The sequence below is a fragment of the Amblyomma americanum genome, chromosome 2 (genome assembly GCF_052857255.1).
Source record: "Amblyomma americanum isolate KBUSLIRL-KWMA chromosome 2, ASM5285725v1, whole genome shotgun sequence".
NCBI lineage: Eukaryota > Metazoa > Arthropoda > Arachnida > Ixodida > Ixodidae > Amblyomma > Amblyomma americanum.
Window position 1 is genome coordinate 52,416,472 of NC_135498.1, and position 16,138 is coordinate 52,432,609.

Here is a 16,138-nt window from a genome sequence, read left to right on the forward strand (position 1 = left end):
CAGAAAGTCATCCGGTCTGGAACATCACAGACCCATTTCGCTCACTTCCTTTCTAGGAAGCTCTATGAACGTGTAGTTCAAAAATTACAGGATCACCAAGACCGAAATGATCTTCTGCACCACCCCATGTTTGGGTTACGCCCTCATCTCTACGCAGGGCGTGCTGGTAACAGCTCAATGAAGAGGTGCAGGCCCACATCCCTCAACGCGGAGAGAACATGATCCTGACGGTCAAGCCAGGAAGATGCCTTGAAGCCAGGAAGAATAAAAGTGGACCTAGTGAATTCGTTGTGGTGTCTGACTTCGGCAAGTGTCTTTGTGCACATGAGTAATTGTGAGTATTCGAATTTTGTAGCGGTACCCGATAACAGTCGCGTTCTACTCTACAAACCATTTTAAATGGGTGCCAAGAGCTGTGGCAAAGCAGCGCCATCTACGCTGTAGAGAAGAAAGTAAATGAGAATAGCTTGCGCTGAGGTACGATAGGTGACGTTATAGCCGTGTTTGGTTTGAGTTGGTTTATGGAGTTCTACGTTCTAAAGCGGTTGCGATGGGGTGAAGGGGGAAGTTGAAGGGGACATAGGCAACAAAGGTCTGTGTCCTTCCCTGTTGTCTAGCTTCTGCCTGGTTTCGGCGACTTCATCACTATGTGCCACGGCCGCACTCGGGTAAGCACTCGCTCTGCTCCGCACCGACCCTGCGCGCGGCACTTTTGCAGCAGACGACGGCACTGTCAGTTTATGACGTCACTCAGGCTGCTTCAATATGGCCATCGCTGACAGGGGAAGGTGCTTAAAGAAGATAACTTCAAATTGTAATTTCTAGCTCAAACTCGCGCGTAGAGCCCTGCTGCTTTATTTAAGTACGAATACGAATATACGAATACGAATATAATAATAATTGGTTTTTTTAGGGAAAGGAAATGGCGTAGTATCTGTCTCATATATCGTTGGACACCTGAACCACGAATACGAATATACGAATACGAATATACGAATATACGAATATACGAATATACGAATACGAATATATGAATACGAATATACAAATACGAATATACGAATACGAATAAAAACGTGGTGGCTACCAGGTGCAACGTAAAAGCACGATTTGTTGGTAGACCATGTTATGACCGCTTTAACGTGCACTAACATCGCACAGGGGTTGTGGATTTGAATTTGGAGGACCGGCAGACGAAACCTTTGAAGACGTCAACTGATCCGAATGCGGCGCCCGCTGATAACACGACGGTTTTGCCACTGCGGACGGCAGCGCGAAAGGCGATCGAATGCGAAGTGGATGCGACCGGGACCCGATATCGCTGTCGCGTTCCACTCTTAAAGTCGAAGGTAAAGCGTCCTCCACTTTTTTTTTAAATGCGAAAGCATTATATGTCCCATTAGCTCAAAAGCTGGCATCCGTCGCTGTCCAGGGCACGAAATTCCGCCGCCGTCTATGGCACGAAATTCGAATGATGCAGTACGCCGGTATACGATGTCACAACACATATAAGTGAATATATAAGTGAACATATAAGTGAACATATAAGTCATGAATGCTGAAACGCGACGTACTATGACCTATGAAAGGCCTGCCAGATGTACACACCTGCAGGTTGCCCTCAACTCAGTGGGCAGGTGGGCCACCGGCCACAAACCAGGCTTCAGAGATGTACCTACGTACGTACCTACGTGCCCACAAAAGTCTTCGGAACGCAGAAATCACAAAAAAGCTGAATTTTTTTTTCTTGCTACGTAGAGGCACAGCCGGGCACTGAGAAGTGCGCTGTTCAGGTCGTTTAGGATGGTACGGGGCACGTTTACCAGTTATGAGCTGCATTCTTAGGCTGGCCAGAAATTAAGCCTTCATGTAATTTTCGTGTTCCGTAAACTTTTTTGGGCATTTGTTCGTATGCCCCAAATTGGAAGAGGCGCCTAGTAGTGCTAAAGTGTTCCTGACCAAAAGAAAGATCAACGAAACGTTGTCATAAAGTTTTTCTCTGGAACGGTTCGTGACCAGCTGGTAGAAAAGCCAAGGAGACAAGGGCTCTCTACTTCAGTCTTGGGATTCCAGGAGGGGAATCTACTCTTCCTGAATGAACACCTATGCCCAGAGTACAAGATTCTCCTCGGTAAAGCAATACAACAAAAATTATTTTCGAAGATTGGGGGTTATGATTGTTAACTTTTTATGTCTGATGTTGAGTGTTTGCTATTAATTCGTTCACTGATCATTTATAACCGAGTTTCATGTTGGTATCTTCTGTTTCTGTGATAAAAAAAATATGTACATTGGGCCTATACTAGCTTCGGCTATTGGTCCAGCAGTTTTTGGAAACGTTTTGTAGTATCTGAAGTGAAAATGAAGAAAAAAGAAAGAAAAAATATTTTTCCTCTGGAGCCACGCGTTAACAGGCAGAGCATCGGAGTGAAATTTATTGAAAAACGTTTTGGTGCGAGGAGAAATCGGCATTTTGGGCACTCGCGTTAACACATCATGGCCCTTTAGAGCAAAGTACACAGAACGGTACAGCGGCGGTGGAAAGAGTACCGCTATAAATTCCCTGTGTAGACTCTTGCGCGAAGCCCCACCGCTGACATCGCCCGTCATCACAGGGCAGTGGCGCATCTCTTAACCAATGAACCATTGCTCCAGGAGCGGTGTGCGGACTCCCAGCAATCTATGACTGTTAAGTAGAGAATGACCAATTTCTCATACATTGGCATTAACCCATTATGTAATCACGTCATACCGCTAAGGCGGAGCTTAAGTGTGGCCTTTAATTTTCTTTTTTTAAAAAGGCTTGATGTACCGTCACTGACATAGGTCACTTGTCGTTAACAAAATAATCTGCATGCCCTGGATGCCGCGAAGGTGCCTTTATATTTTTTATTAGGCTATTTGAGATATTCTGCGCAGTAGACGTGGTTTTCATTGTAGTTTCTATCAGTCTAAAGAAGTGAGGGCAATAGATTCTAGTGAATCTTCTCAGGCGATACTCAGTTCCTTACAACTGGGGCGCTGCTATGGAAGCATTGAGAAGTTGTTTCTCCTGCATCTAACTGTTTTCTTAACCAACATCCTCCGATGCTCGCCGCTTTGTGCAGTGAAGGTAGTGCCTCGCGCTTATTCGGCCAGAAGACAAGTAAAAGGCATTAATTGGCCCCCGGCATCATGAACAGATCTCTCCCGTACCTCGCAGACACCAGAGACTCGGCTTACCCTATTGTTTTCGTGCTTCATCTTAGGCGCTGCACACTCGGAAGCAAGCGTTGCGTTTGTAACACAGAAGAGCTACCCCGCCGGAGGTTTTGAGAGTAGCCCGCTAAGCCCTCCCAAATTGAGTTAAAGAGCGGTAAGCATTTTTCGCCTGAAATTTTATCGAAGCCAGACCTTTTCAAGGTAATTTTACGCAATTTTGTTATTTACAGACAACTTGGCATGTTTACGTTGAGGACAGCTCATTGCCGGCACCTCTAATAGCAAATGCCATTGTGCTAACATGGTCATATTCGTCTATGCGCAACTTCATAATTACGAATGCATTGCAATATGTTTTTGAAGCAAACGTTTGGGCACGTTCTATGACTTTATCCCTGCATGTTACATACAAAAGGAAGATGGCCTTTTTGTAAATAATTTTCCAAATTCTGACACCTTAGTTAATTTACTCGTAATCAAATGCGTTTTTCGTTATGAAGAACATTGGCTAGATAACGACAATAGGCATTAGCATTACAAAGGTAAAACCCAATTAGGCCTAATTTTTTCAGTTTTCTCTCTATTATAGGGAAGAAGAAATTAGGCTAAATATTTCGGAGATTTTTCAAAAAGTGTTCTGTTTGAAATTTTTAACTGAAGATAAGCACCATTCACTACAAAAATAACGACATTGCCTTGTTTGCTAGCATAGGTAGTGTCAAGATAAATTATCTGATGTGCGGTATGCGCAGTATTCCCTTTTATAGCGGCCTTTTTGCATAGACCGGGAGACAGGGCCGTCTGCCAAGCCGGCTTAGGGATTTGTTTCTCGGAGGGGAAATGTTTTTTCGAGAAAACAAGTTCTCGTTAGTTTTTCCTGCACATCATCAGCATTGCACATTTTTTTCGTCAAGATTAAGCATGGTTCTAACGCAGTTAAACCGAGTAGACTTGCAAAAGCTTATGTGTTTAGTCTGGTTGGCTCATGCTTTTGCTTTTCTGGGTCGTCGGCACGTCTAGCGACGATGTTAGACTCAGGTTAAGCCCTGATCGAGGTTAAGCTGATGTGATCTGTTCGCGCCACAGATTGTAGTTTATGAAGGCGACGACGTGTAATTAACAGAGCGTGAGTGTGTTGCAGTTTAGCACGAGGCGTGATCGGCTGTAGCGATAGCAGCCCTCGTGCAGTGGCCAGCGAAGCTGATCCGTTCGCCCTGCCATGAGTTGGAAACCCAGTCGCGGCAATGCTTATTTTTATTTTCGCACCCTCAAGGTCAGGGACGCCACAAGATTCTTGGTTGGGTTTGACCCCGTGAAGTAGGGCTTTCGCACTAAAATGTCGACTGGACCTGCGTTTTCGACCTCTCGTGTAAATATACCAAAGTTGTATACCATCGGCGTCAAATTAAATGAGAACAGATTAACTGAAACATGAACACAATAGCAAAATTTATTAGGGGCTGGATAAAAAATGCAGGCCGCGTTCATTAACACCTCCCCGCAGCGGTCTTGGTGTCATCGCTGAAATTCATGCTCTCTATAATCAGTAACCTGTCAGCTAAAATATCACCTTTTGATGTTTGCATTTTCATTGCCTTGTTCGCGATTCGTGTGGTGCTGAAGCCGCCGTGGTGGATCAGTGGATATATGGAGCTCGCTTACTGACCCGAAAGACGAGGGTTCGATGGAAGAGAAATGCTAGAGGCCCGTGTACTGTGCGATGTCAGTGCACGTTAAAGAACTCCAGGTGATCGAAATTTCCGGAGCCTTTCACTACGGCGTCCCTCATAGCCTGAGTCGCTTTGGGACATTAAACCCGTATAAAGCAAAGTAACGCAAAGCATTTGACGCTGACAGCACCTCTGTTGATTGCTACAAGGAGTGTAGCAAACTGAGGTCAACATGTGCCTTAAATTATGTCGATAATAAGTTGATCAAAGCAAAGGGAGTGAGCTAGTTATTCAACATAGCTGAGCGCAGAGGTATATTGCGTACATATCGATATCAGGCCTACACCGCGGATATCGATGTTTTGAAGAGGCTCGATAATCGAACTGAAGTGCACCAGGATACGACGTACGCTTGTCATCGCACTTAGCGGTGCCGATAAGAACAGACCGGCCATTAGGTCGGATAAAGAGGTACACGCGAGTCACGAATCGTGTCATCCGAAGGCCTTTATCGTTAATTCTAGTAGAGTGGTGATGCACCCCTCAGTAAAGTAATTTTAAAATAATGCTCAATGGTATAAGGTAACGCAGTTCCAGCTCATATGCCGTACCTACTCGATTCTAAGCCGGCCTTGATTACAAGTCAGCTCCGTAGAATTGCAGCGCTAAAAATTAAAAATAACAAAAGAAAACTATGATGTGCTCGACTGCAGGCCAGCAGAAAAAAAAATAACACACGATTACGACAGCCGGTAATGCGAAATCCGAGCGCGGCTCTTCACGGCTGGCAGATGGCGCTTCGCTCTGCGACCACGACGCGGAAGCCAGGAACGGTCGCCTAAGAAAAAAACCACCAGCCACAACCGTATGGTTTTCTTCATTAGGTCCTGTGAGTACGCGCATCATGACCCAGGTTGAAAGTTCATTCGCCGTTCTCACTTAATATACAACGCGATCTCTTAGTCGTCAACTACACATCCTCGGTTTCTGTAAACATAATTATGGGGTGTTCCCTATTCTGAAAACGCCATTATTGCTGCAGCTATGTTGGGCATGTGTCCTACTTTCTTCGAGAGCCTACATCCGTTTCGCCGACGTCGTATGCTGCCACGGAGGAAAGGGAGACCCTAGCTATCTGAGCTGCTTCATAAATTGTGCCGGAAGTCACGCGCTTTCGCAAGTACTGCACGGCGGCGTCATCTGCTGCAATGCCTGCTGCGCATGCGCAAGAGCTCTGAGACGGCGGCCAAGCAGGGAGAGAGGGGGGGGGGGGGGGAGCCTGCTTCAACAAATGTGACGTAACCGCCTCTCCTGAATTCTTTTCTTCCACCATGTATGCTGCTGCTACTTTGCAAATTCATTGAATTTATGAATTCCCGACGGGCTTAAAGCAGTTTCTCGAAAAAAAAAAAGCAGGCCACATAACACTCAAGCTATACGCTCCGAAGAAGTGCGTTGGCGGAGCAGCATCCCTGAATATAAGCCGAATTGCGAGTTTTGAATCAGGCGAAAACTGTGAGTTTTAAATTCAAGGGAACAGTGTACTGCTTGGATAGTGCATCCACCGTACACATGACCGCCATGATTTGAACGAGCACTAAAGAGGATTCTGAGCTAGTCTTTTTACCGCTGGAACCCGATCTGCGCGCTCCGAGCATTCTTAGAAACTTCGAATTATTGTCTCGCGTGGCGGATTTCCCTATTATATAGAATTAAACGTCCCGTCTCCCGCCTTTCTTTTTTTTTTTTACTCGCCTACGAAAAGAGGAGGAGTCAGTCAACGCGTAGAGTCCCTTCCAGCCAGTCGCGTGGTGGCTTGCCGCTCTGCCATTGGCGGAGTGATACGTATACCGATCGGCGAAAGCAAGGAGTGCGCGCATATTTTTATTTCCGTGGGCCTGATTTTCGGCTATGTCGTCTGCGACTGAAACAATTTGTTCACAGGAACCCAAAAACAAAATTAAAGCGAAATCGACTGGCTGAGAGGCACTCCACGAGTTGGTTGACTCCTCCTACTCTCGGGGATGAGTTTTAAAAAAAGGCGGGAGCCGGAACGTATCCCTCGTCCCACGAACCTCTCGTTCGTGCCCAAGGAAGGCTTTCTTTCTTTTTTTTGGCCGCATGGCATATTTTAAAATGCCTAAAAGTTATACGATTATACAAGTCCACGTTCACGTCGTCTATTATTTACTTGACACTACATTTCTTTGTACGACGGACACAACTGATTCATGTAGAGAGCACTCTGCTTGTATGTGCATTCTTTCGTTCTTCACGTTGGCACGGTTAGAATAGCGTACTTTATAGTGTGCGAAAAGCAACTTAAGCACGGGTAGCTGCTTGCATTGCGTGATGTATCATACGTTGTTTCATGAAGCAGTGCATGATCGCGAACTTGTTTGCAAGGAAACAGCCGCGGGCAAGCATTGTGTGAATTGCAGCGTGCTATTGTCTCTGTTTTCGCCCTCACGTTACAGTGGCGGGCAAAGGATGTCATACAGCCCTCGAAAACAACTGCGCGCACGTCTAGCTGCGTCGAACCGACGTAGTTTGCAGGCGAGTGGCATTTTTTCGACAGAGAAGCTGCGTCTTTCAATAACCTGCGTTACTCAGCAACCGATTCATTAAGGAGATAAACTAACAGAAATTGTCGGGTAAAACACTGTAGCGAAATATCAGGGATTAAATAGGATTACGACCAGCCTAATTAGTTGCAATTAAGGTACTGCGCGGTAGGGGCGTCAGCAGACGGCGAGGTTGCATCTGCTCAGTCCAGACGATGCCAGTGTCTCTCCTAATTATTTTACCGAAGTAAGATCACGCCGACGAGTGCAGAGTGTCGAAGACTGGTTAATGTATTCTGCAGCAAGCGTACAAATCAAGGGCTGCAACGCCTTTTGCGCGACAGCGTATAAACCTCCTGCATGTTTGAAAACAGACGAGGTGGCGCTGCAGTCGCTAGCGGGCTCGCGGTAGGCAGAAGGCCAGGGAGTGACGTCGCGGAGAGGTGTTGAGCGCGGGTTTTCAAAGCTTGTAGGCGCGTTTCCAGTTTCTGCGAATCACAGAAATGGCTGATGCTTAGTAATTTCTCGAAGAACACGAGCTCGCTTTGGCTACGTGCGGCGTATTCAGAGAACTAGTTTGCCACTGTGTATTGTACATATGGTTAGTAGTAAACATGTAGAAAGCTTTGCTGCCGTTGATTTATACGCTAGGCATTGAATAAAGTAAGTGTTGACACCCTGCACTTGCCGGAATGATTTTACTTCGGGACAGTAGTGAGGGGAAGTGCTGGCGTTGTTTCGGCGGACCAGACATGCGCTCACCGTCTGCTGACATACGTGTCGCGCTGTGCAAAAAGTGGGGAAAGCGTCGTGTCCCCGATCTCCTCTGTATCGCTTAAGCGCTGTTTTTAGCCGCATGATCACGCACCAGCCAGGCCGACTTCTCCCCTTGTTAATTAAACTGGTCGATTTGGTGACAAATTTTTATTTCTGAAATTATTTTCTTTCCTAGCCCTGGAGTCTTGTTTCGTGACGAAAAATCATACAAAATATTCAGTACAAATTTATAAATTACGCTCTTTAGATGTGCGGTCGTCGAAAGTTGTGAGGTAATTTCTTTGCTTTCAATGCCGCATTCCTTTGACCAAAGCGAAAGTGAAGAGGCCATAAACGAGGGAAAAAACTTTAGGGTTCGTTTTCTGACCTTTCACATTTTCGGCGACTGGCATCACTCACACCTTCGTAATTCCGTAACGCATGAAAACAAAATGATTCCATTTGTTGCAAACTATTCCTGAGACGTTGAGGAGCGTAATATATCTCTAGATTTTTTTTCCTGCACGTGCAGTACTATGTTCGTTATTTTTGTAAGAAACTTTTTCCTGTAACTATGCATGCATAAATACTGATCATTTAGAAAAAGAACTAATCGCATCATCATACGGAACAGGGCTTTGTGTACATGCTGGCATAAAAAAAATTTGCGCACTTCCTACTCAATTTTTTAAGACCTTGGAGTGACTTGATGTGGGTGTTAATTATAATTGCCTAAACCTGCACCAGGTATAGCTAAAAATAAAAGGCATTACTGAAACTGGCGTAGCAATATCATATTTTCACCAAGTTTAGTTACATATCGCATGCATAAAAAAACGAAAACACTTAATTTTCCTTGCCGCGTCCCCTCTTAATCTCGCCACATGTCTGTTAGTAGCACGCCTGCGGCTGCTTCTTTCCAAATAAGCTTCGCGATCATGTACTACCTCATGAAACATGACACCTGCATGATGCAATGACAAAGCATGTGGCGTTTAGCACACTTAAGGTAGGCTATTCTAAGCACGCCGACATTACCGCGCAAAATTGACACAACTGATCAGACTTCTTTCTACTCGAATCAAATAATTCCGTCGGTGATATTAAGAAACAGTTTCAAGTAAATATTAAATGCTATAAAACGCGCCATTAAAACATGCTGTGGTATTAACAAAAGAACGCATTCCTTGGGTGGTGGTGGTAAACATTTATTATTTACAAGGAGGTGCTTGGGCCCAGGCCCTATGGGCCAGGTCCTCACAAATCTAGGTGGAGCTCCTATTCCGGAGCCCCAATGGCATCTAGCGCCGCTCGCGCCCTGGCGACCAAGGTCTGTTGGGACTGCAGGTCATGGCAGCTGAGCAGCGCCGCCTCCCAGGCCTCCCTAGAAGGGTGAGAGATGAAGGATTGGGAAGGGTGGATTTGGAAGGGCAGGCCCAGACCATATGGAAAACATGCTCAGGAAGCCTACTACGAGCCTACCCAATATCCAATTACAAAGACATCACTACATATTATAAGGACAGTCATCGTCGCTGCTCGGAACCCTGTAACGGTCTCCGGAGAGCAGACGAACGGCTTCTCAAAATTTTTACAAATACAATACTGTGCCCGGCAGTATTGAAACACTTCAATTCAGAATTTGATGGTGGCTGCAGGCTGTGCGGAGCGACGTTCTCGGACGTTTTCCATTCCTTGGGGGCGAGTGAACCTGCCGACGCCCCGTGCACTCCGGCTCAAGGTGATAAACACGTGTGCAGCTACATATGTCTTTTTTTTTCCTTGCGCAATTATCAGCCTACTATCCAGATGTTCAGGTGAATGAACGCAGTAACTTGCACGCTATTAAGTGCATTGAGTGGCAGTGCCGATCGACTCCCAGACTTCGCGCTTTACTACCGTGGCCCATTGCCTGTTAGCCAGTTTCCTAATGCGGTATTTATGTGCGAAAAACCTATCGAGGCTAATTTAAAAAACCTTTTATGCTACTACGCGGATCCAACAGTGACGCAGCTGATCAATACATGCTGCTTCTGCAGTGCACAGGCATGATGCAGCCGCCGGTAGTTGCGGCAGCTGCGGTAGGCACGGGCAGGCGGAACCTGTTTTGCCTACCATGCGAAAGTGGATGATGGACGGATGAATGGAAGGTATACGAGCGTCCCCTTCGAAACGGGGTGATGGCAGTTGCCACCATGCTCAGTTTCCTTCCTTTATTTTTGTTTAACTGTGCTCTAAGTTGTTAATAAAATTCGCCATTTTCTTTAAGATACGTCTTACTACACTGTTAACCTTGTGTCACCTCTCCGCTTTTAAGCCACCAATCTTCCAATCGCTTTTTGCTAATTTCCACCGCAGATTTATTTACATGACTATTGTTGTCTCTAACCTTAGGGACTCAGGAAGAGTGACTGTGCCTGCATCGACATCGGGACGGATACCATCACATTTTAGTATGAGGTGTTCTATTGTTTCTACAGATTTACCACACACAGCGCATGTGTCATCTTCTTCGTTAAATTTCTTTTTGTAGCGGCGCGTTCTAAGACGCCCTGACCTAGCTTCAAAGAGTATACGATAGGATAAACTTTACTGCTCTAGTTTCTATACACTTCAGAGTGCAGAGGTCGACTTCATCTTGCGATGTCTTCGTCCTCTTCAGCGAGTGGAGCCCCTATTCCAGGGCCCCATTGGATCTGGCAGCTTTCACAGCATGTTGTACCAGCCTTCGTTGGAAGGCTGGATTGTGGCTGGAAAGCGCTACCTCCCACTGCTCCCAACATGGTTCTTTCTGATTATGGAAACTATAATTGTCCTTGCACTCCCACGTTGTGTGATACACCGCGGGTCTGCCTCCGCATTTGGGGCACGTGTCCCTGTACTGCGTTGGATACATGAAAAGATTAGCTAGGGTTTCTGTTTGGAGCCTCCTCCACATGACCGCCTCTTCCCGAGTCAGGCTAGAGTGCGGTTCCGGATATCTTTTCCTTACCCCCCTGTAGTAATTCGTGATTTCTGAGAAGGTGGGCATTACGTTTTCTGAGGACCCCTCCGGACTGAGTGGATGAGAGGCTCGGTTCGTGTAAGCTCGAGCGGTCTCATCGGTCCTGAGGTTGCCCCATACTTCCGCATGTCCGGGTACCCACAAAATAACATGCCTCGCCTCGTCCTTTTTTGGAGCCACTTGTGCTAGGACCTGTCTTGCACATTTACCTATCCTTCCTTTCATATAGTTCCTGCACGCCTCTTTCGAGTCCGTTAGGATGGCTAAAGATTTTCCGATCCGGTGGCCTTCGGCGATCGCTAGAGCAACTGCGAGTTCCTCGCCCTCATCAACCGTACCGCTTTTAATGGATGCGCTAGCAAATTCTGCGCCCTCCCAGTTGAGCGCTACCGCTGCCATTCTCACGTCTCTTCCTCTATATCTGGACGCGTCCACATATACTGTATTTTCTTTGACCGCCAGTTTCGCTTAGATGTATTTTGCTCTCGCCTTTCTCCTAGCCGGGTGTACGTTTGGGTCCATGTTTTTGGGGAGCGAGCAGACTTTGATAGTGGTTCTGATGTTGTCGGGGATGTCTGCTTCCTTTTCTAGTATTTTTCTAAGTTGTATCCCAACTTTTCTAGGATTCTTCTGCCGCTTCTTGTTTGCACTAGCCTTGCCTTTTGCGCCTCCAGCTGTGCCTCTTCCAGCTCTTCGAATGTATTGTGAATTTCGTGTGCTAGTAACTTCTCGTTTGCTGTATGCATCGGCAGATGAAGGACCGTTTTATAATTGGTTTTTGGTGGAAAGGAAATGGCGCAGTATCTGTCTCATATATCGTTGGACACCTGAACCGCGCCGTAAGGGAAGGGATAAAGGAGGGAGTGAAAGAAGAGAGGAACAAATAGGTCCGTAGTGGAGGGCTCCGGAATAATTTCGACCACCTGGGGATCTTTAACGTGCACTGACATCGCACAGCACACGGGCGCCTTAGCGTTTTTCCTCCATAAAAACGCAGCCGCCGCGGTCGGGTTCGAACCCGGGAGCTCCGGATCAGTAGTCGAGCGCCCTAACCACTGAGCCACCGCGGCGGGGGACCGTTTTTACGCCTTCCGAATGATTGCGTTGATATGGTCCATACCCCCCCCCCCCCCCCACCCCGGGTTGTTTGGAAGTATAGGAGGGAGTAGGTCATTCTACTTATGATCAAAGTTCTTACGAGTTTCCGAGATTCACTTTCTTTTATGCCACGTCTTCTCTGCGATACTCTGGTTATCATTCTTGCCACTTGCGTCGCAGCTAGCTTAAGCCGGTTGATTGCAAATCCGCATCTCCTGTTTGTTTGAATCCACATTCCGAGGATTCTGACCCGGCCCGCCGCGGTGGCTCAGTGGTTAGGGCGCTCGACTACTGATCCGGAGTTCCCGGGTTCGAACCCGACCGCGGCGGCTGCGTTTTTATGGAGGAAAAACGCTAAGGCGCCCGTGTGCTGTGCGATGTCAGTGCACGTTAAAGATCCCCAGGTGGTCGAAATTATTCCGGAGCCCTCCACTACGGCACCTCTTCCTTTCTCCTTTCACTCCCTTCTTCATCCCTTCCCTTACGGCGCGATTCAGGTGTCCAACGATATATGAGACAGATACTGCGCCATTTCCTTTGCCCCCAAAACCAATTATTATTATTATTATTATTCTGACCCGTTCCCTCTCCGGGTTTTTCTTCCCTCTCTGGATTCTGGGGATCTCCGACTTTTCAGTGGAGCACACCAGTCCTCTTTCTTGCACATTCTCTTCCACACACGTCTCCGCTTCTTGTAAACTTCTCTCTTTTTGTCCTAGCGTTCCCTGGTTGACCCGTATCGTGATGCCGTCCGCAGAGATTGCGATGCCGACGTCCTCGATCTTTTCGAGTCTTCTTGCTAGTATTATCATCGCTACGTTGAACAGTACCGGTGATATGACCGACCTTTGCGGCGTGCACTGCCTCTTGAGTTAAGTCGCTGCTGACATCAGCGCCACCGCGTCTTCGTGACGTCGCGGGGTGAAGGAGGTCTATACAGCTGGTTCGGTCGAAAAGCAGTCGGTGTAGTAGTAGTCTGCACCGCATGTCGGAAATAATCGGGGGCTGCGTAAAAAAATCGTATTATGCCAACCGCTTCCCGCAGAATGTTCCGGATGGTGCCTTACCATTCAGCGTTTAATGTAGCATAAACTTGCTAGTCAAGTTAAAGCCTAGCTCACGCCAGGGATTTGAACCGGCTATCTGTCATCGGGGGGGGCTGAGTAAAAAAAAATCGTATCATGGTAATTTGTGGTTGTAGTGATTGATGATTGATTGATGTGTGATAGGCGATGACTAGTTAATTAAATCATTGTAATTAGTTGATTGTTTCATTAAATAAATAAATAAAAATGGAAAAAGAGGGGTTCAAAGGTGCCAAAATGCTCAGAATGAAAAAGTCAGTGCTTTATGATGCTAATTAAGAAAATTCAGAGTGTGCAATTGATCAAACAATTTGAAACAATTCAATGAAATTAAAAATGCGTTAAAAGGCGTCAAACTGCTCAGAATGGAAAGCCTAACCCTCTACGATATTGCGTCATACCCTTAAGGCGGAGCTTAGGTGTACTATCCAATTTTTTTATTTTCCGCCTACAACTTATATAATACACAGTGCGGGATTATTCTCGCAGTACGTCGTAGTTTGTCTGCGCGGGCCCGTGCACTTCGAGCGAAATTAGAAAGTTCACGGGACTAATCGCTCACGCGATTCGAAGAAACTAAAAGCATGCTTGCAAGCCTCCCAAACCCGCACTCAGGACCTCTCCGCCACGCCGCTCCCTGGCCTTTTGCCTACCGCGAGCCCGCTAACGACTGCAGCGCCACCACGTTTGTTTGCAAACAGACCGGAGGTCTATGTGACAGCAAGAGCAGCCTTGTACAATCATCCCGTTGAAACGATTGTTTTATTTTGCAAAGTTATCAACATTTTAACCAATGAATTTCTTTTCTATGCTACACACGCTCACTTAATAATCATACCAGTCTCTGACGCGCTACAGATTTCCGGGCTCATATGTCGTCTTGGCCTTAATGGTTGTTCGCTTTCTTAGTCTTTATTATGGGCGTCAAATGAAACGCGTAGCCAAAGGCCCAGTTTGCACCGTCTGCCTGCCGTCATCAGAGATGGGCGCATTCATCCGGTATGCGATGGTTTTGCGTTTTTTTTCTTTACTTTTTTGACGTTCGATCTTTCGATGGACAGAGCACGACTTCGGTAAAGCCCTTAGAGATGACACACGACGCCAACAAAGCACTTATAGAAAGGCAGGCATATTGAAGATATGCTATCTGAACTACTTGCAGTATTCTCTTAACAGTGCTTAAGCTTGTGCGTTACATTTAGCTTTTTTTTCACGTTGAAAGCGTTACGTACACTAACTCATGCTCATGGCGTCGTGGCAGTGTTGAGTACCGCGCAGACGAATGAGACCAGAACGTATGAAAACCGAATTGAAATTATCCTCAATGACATGTCATAAATCTGATACCGTCCTCAGCAAACGCTCTGCTGCAGGCTTGGTTACAATGCCGGATCATTCAAAATGGTCTAATTTAGTTCCTGTAATTTGTTGTCTATAGTTCAAGCATTATATTCTGCTGCCGTTACATATTCCGTTGCTTAATGACGTTCTGTTCACTCCCTTCAGTCCGGAATCATATTTTTATTTCTCACTTCAGTTTATGTGTCTGTTCAAACACCGTACGGTGCGTTACAAGAAATGCCACTGTGGATATCTGCGGATTAATTTCGATATTTTATTTTTGTTTGAACGTGTACATAGTTGCTGCTAATGAGGATGGCTTGAACTTAAGGGCACAAGGGTAACTTTATCAAAGAGCACCATTGTTAACATCTTTTCGCCGTGCACGAGGTGGGATCAAAGACACAATTTCCAAAGCGTTCCATCCTTTTTGTCAAACTCCCATGCTTCAAAGTAACAACAAAAATAAAGACGGGAGAGAGCCCGCGCCTAACACAGGGTTATAGCAGGCATAAGCAAAATAAAAGAAAAAAATTGCTCGTGGTTTAGCTGTGGTTAACCCTGGTGCAACGCCAAAAGCTGCATATCCCTGGCTACGTTCGTGGTCGAGCGACTGGCGGTTTCTACAGATAGCCATACTGACACACACACAGTAGTAGGCATTCTTTTTATTGGTTAAACATCTTGCTTTCTTCGAAACGACATAAACTTTGCGACCATGGCTTCTCGGCGCGCGGTTACGGCCGGAAGTTCATCTTCCTCCATCGTCCCAGGCGCCTGGCTGTGAGCGCGCACACAGGTGCTTATATAACCCTCGACTTCTTGTTTCTTCTCTTTTATATGACGTCAGCTACAGCAGCGACATCAGCGACTATTACACCAACTATCTGGACTTTGACCTTTCACCTTGACCTTATGGACCACCTTGGTTTCGAACCTGACTACCACCAGTTATGCTCATGGTTTGACCTCTAGCTACATTCAAGGTCAAACATGCAGTCCCGCTGACGGCTCGAGAAGGTGGCGTAGTGAAGCTTTTCGCTTCTAAAGAATCGGGCCTAACGCCCAAAGAAACTTTACAAACAAAAGCCAATTAGAAAAAAATGGGTTGGGGGGGGGGGGGGCACACTAAATTAAAACGCATCGAAGGATCAGCAAAGCAGGGCAAAGCCTTCAACCTCTGAGAAGCCTAGCACCTAGTGAGGAAAAACCGCGCACCGATTGGAAAACCCCTCCATAAAAATTCGGCCGCTCAGGACTTAGTAAAGTGTCCATGACCGGTAACAGAACCTTGCACATTTTGACCAAAGGTGGCAGGTACATGCGAAAAACAATACCGTTTTTTTTTTTCATTCTTTAAGTCCTCAGCGCGTGACGTCATGCACCGCTGACGTTGTTTCGCGAAGCAGACTGTAATGC

At 46.4% G+C, this 16,138-nt stretch overlaps 1 long non-coding RNA gene across 2 annotated transcripts in view; it reads right to left on the bottom strand.

Moving 5' to 3' along the window:
• Positions 1-9,383: 9,383 nt before the first annotated feature.
• LOC144121241 (uncharacterized) overlaps positions 9,384-16,138 on the bottom strand; it is a 28,820-nt gene continuing 22,065 nt past the window's right edge. For both annotated transcript variants that reach the window (XR_013312579.1, XR_013312580.1), the window contains exon 2: positions 9,384-9,575. This is a non-coding gene — a long non-coding RNA (uncharacterized LOC144121241). The remainder of the gene's footprint in view (positions 9,576-16,138) is intronic.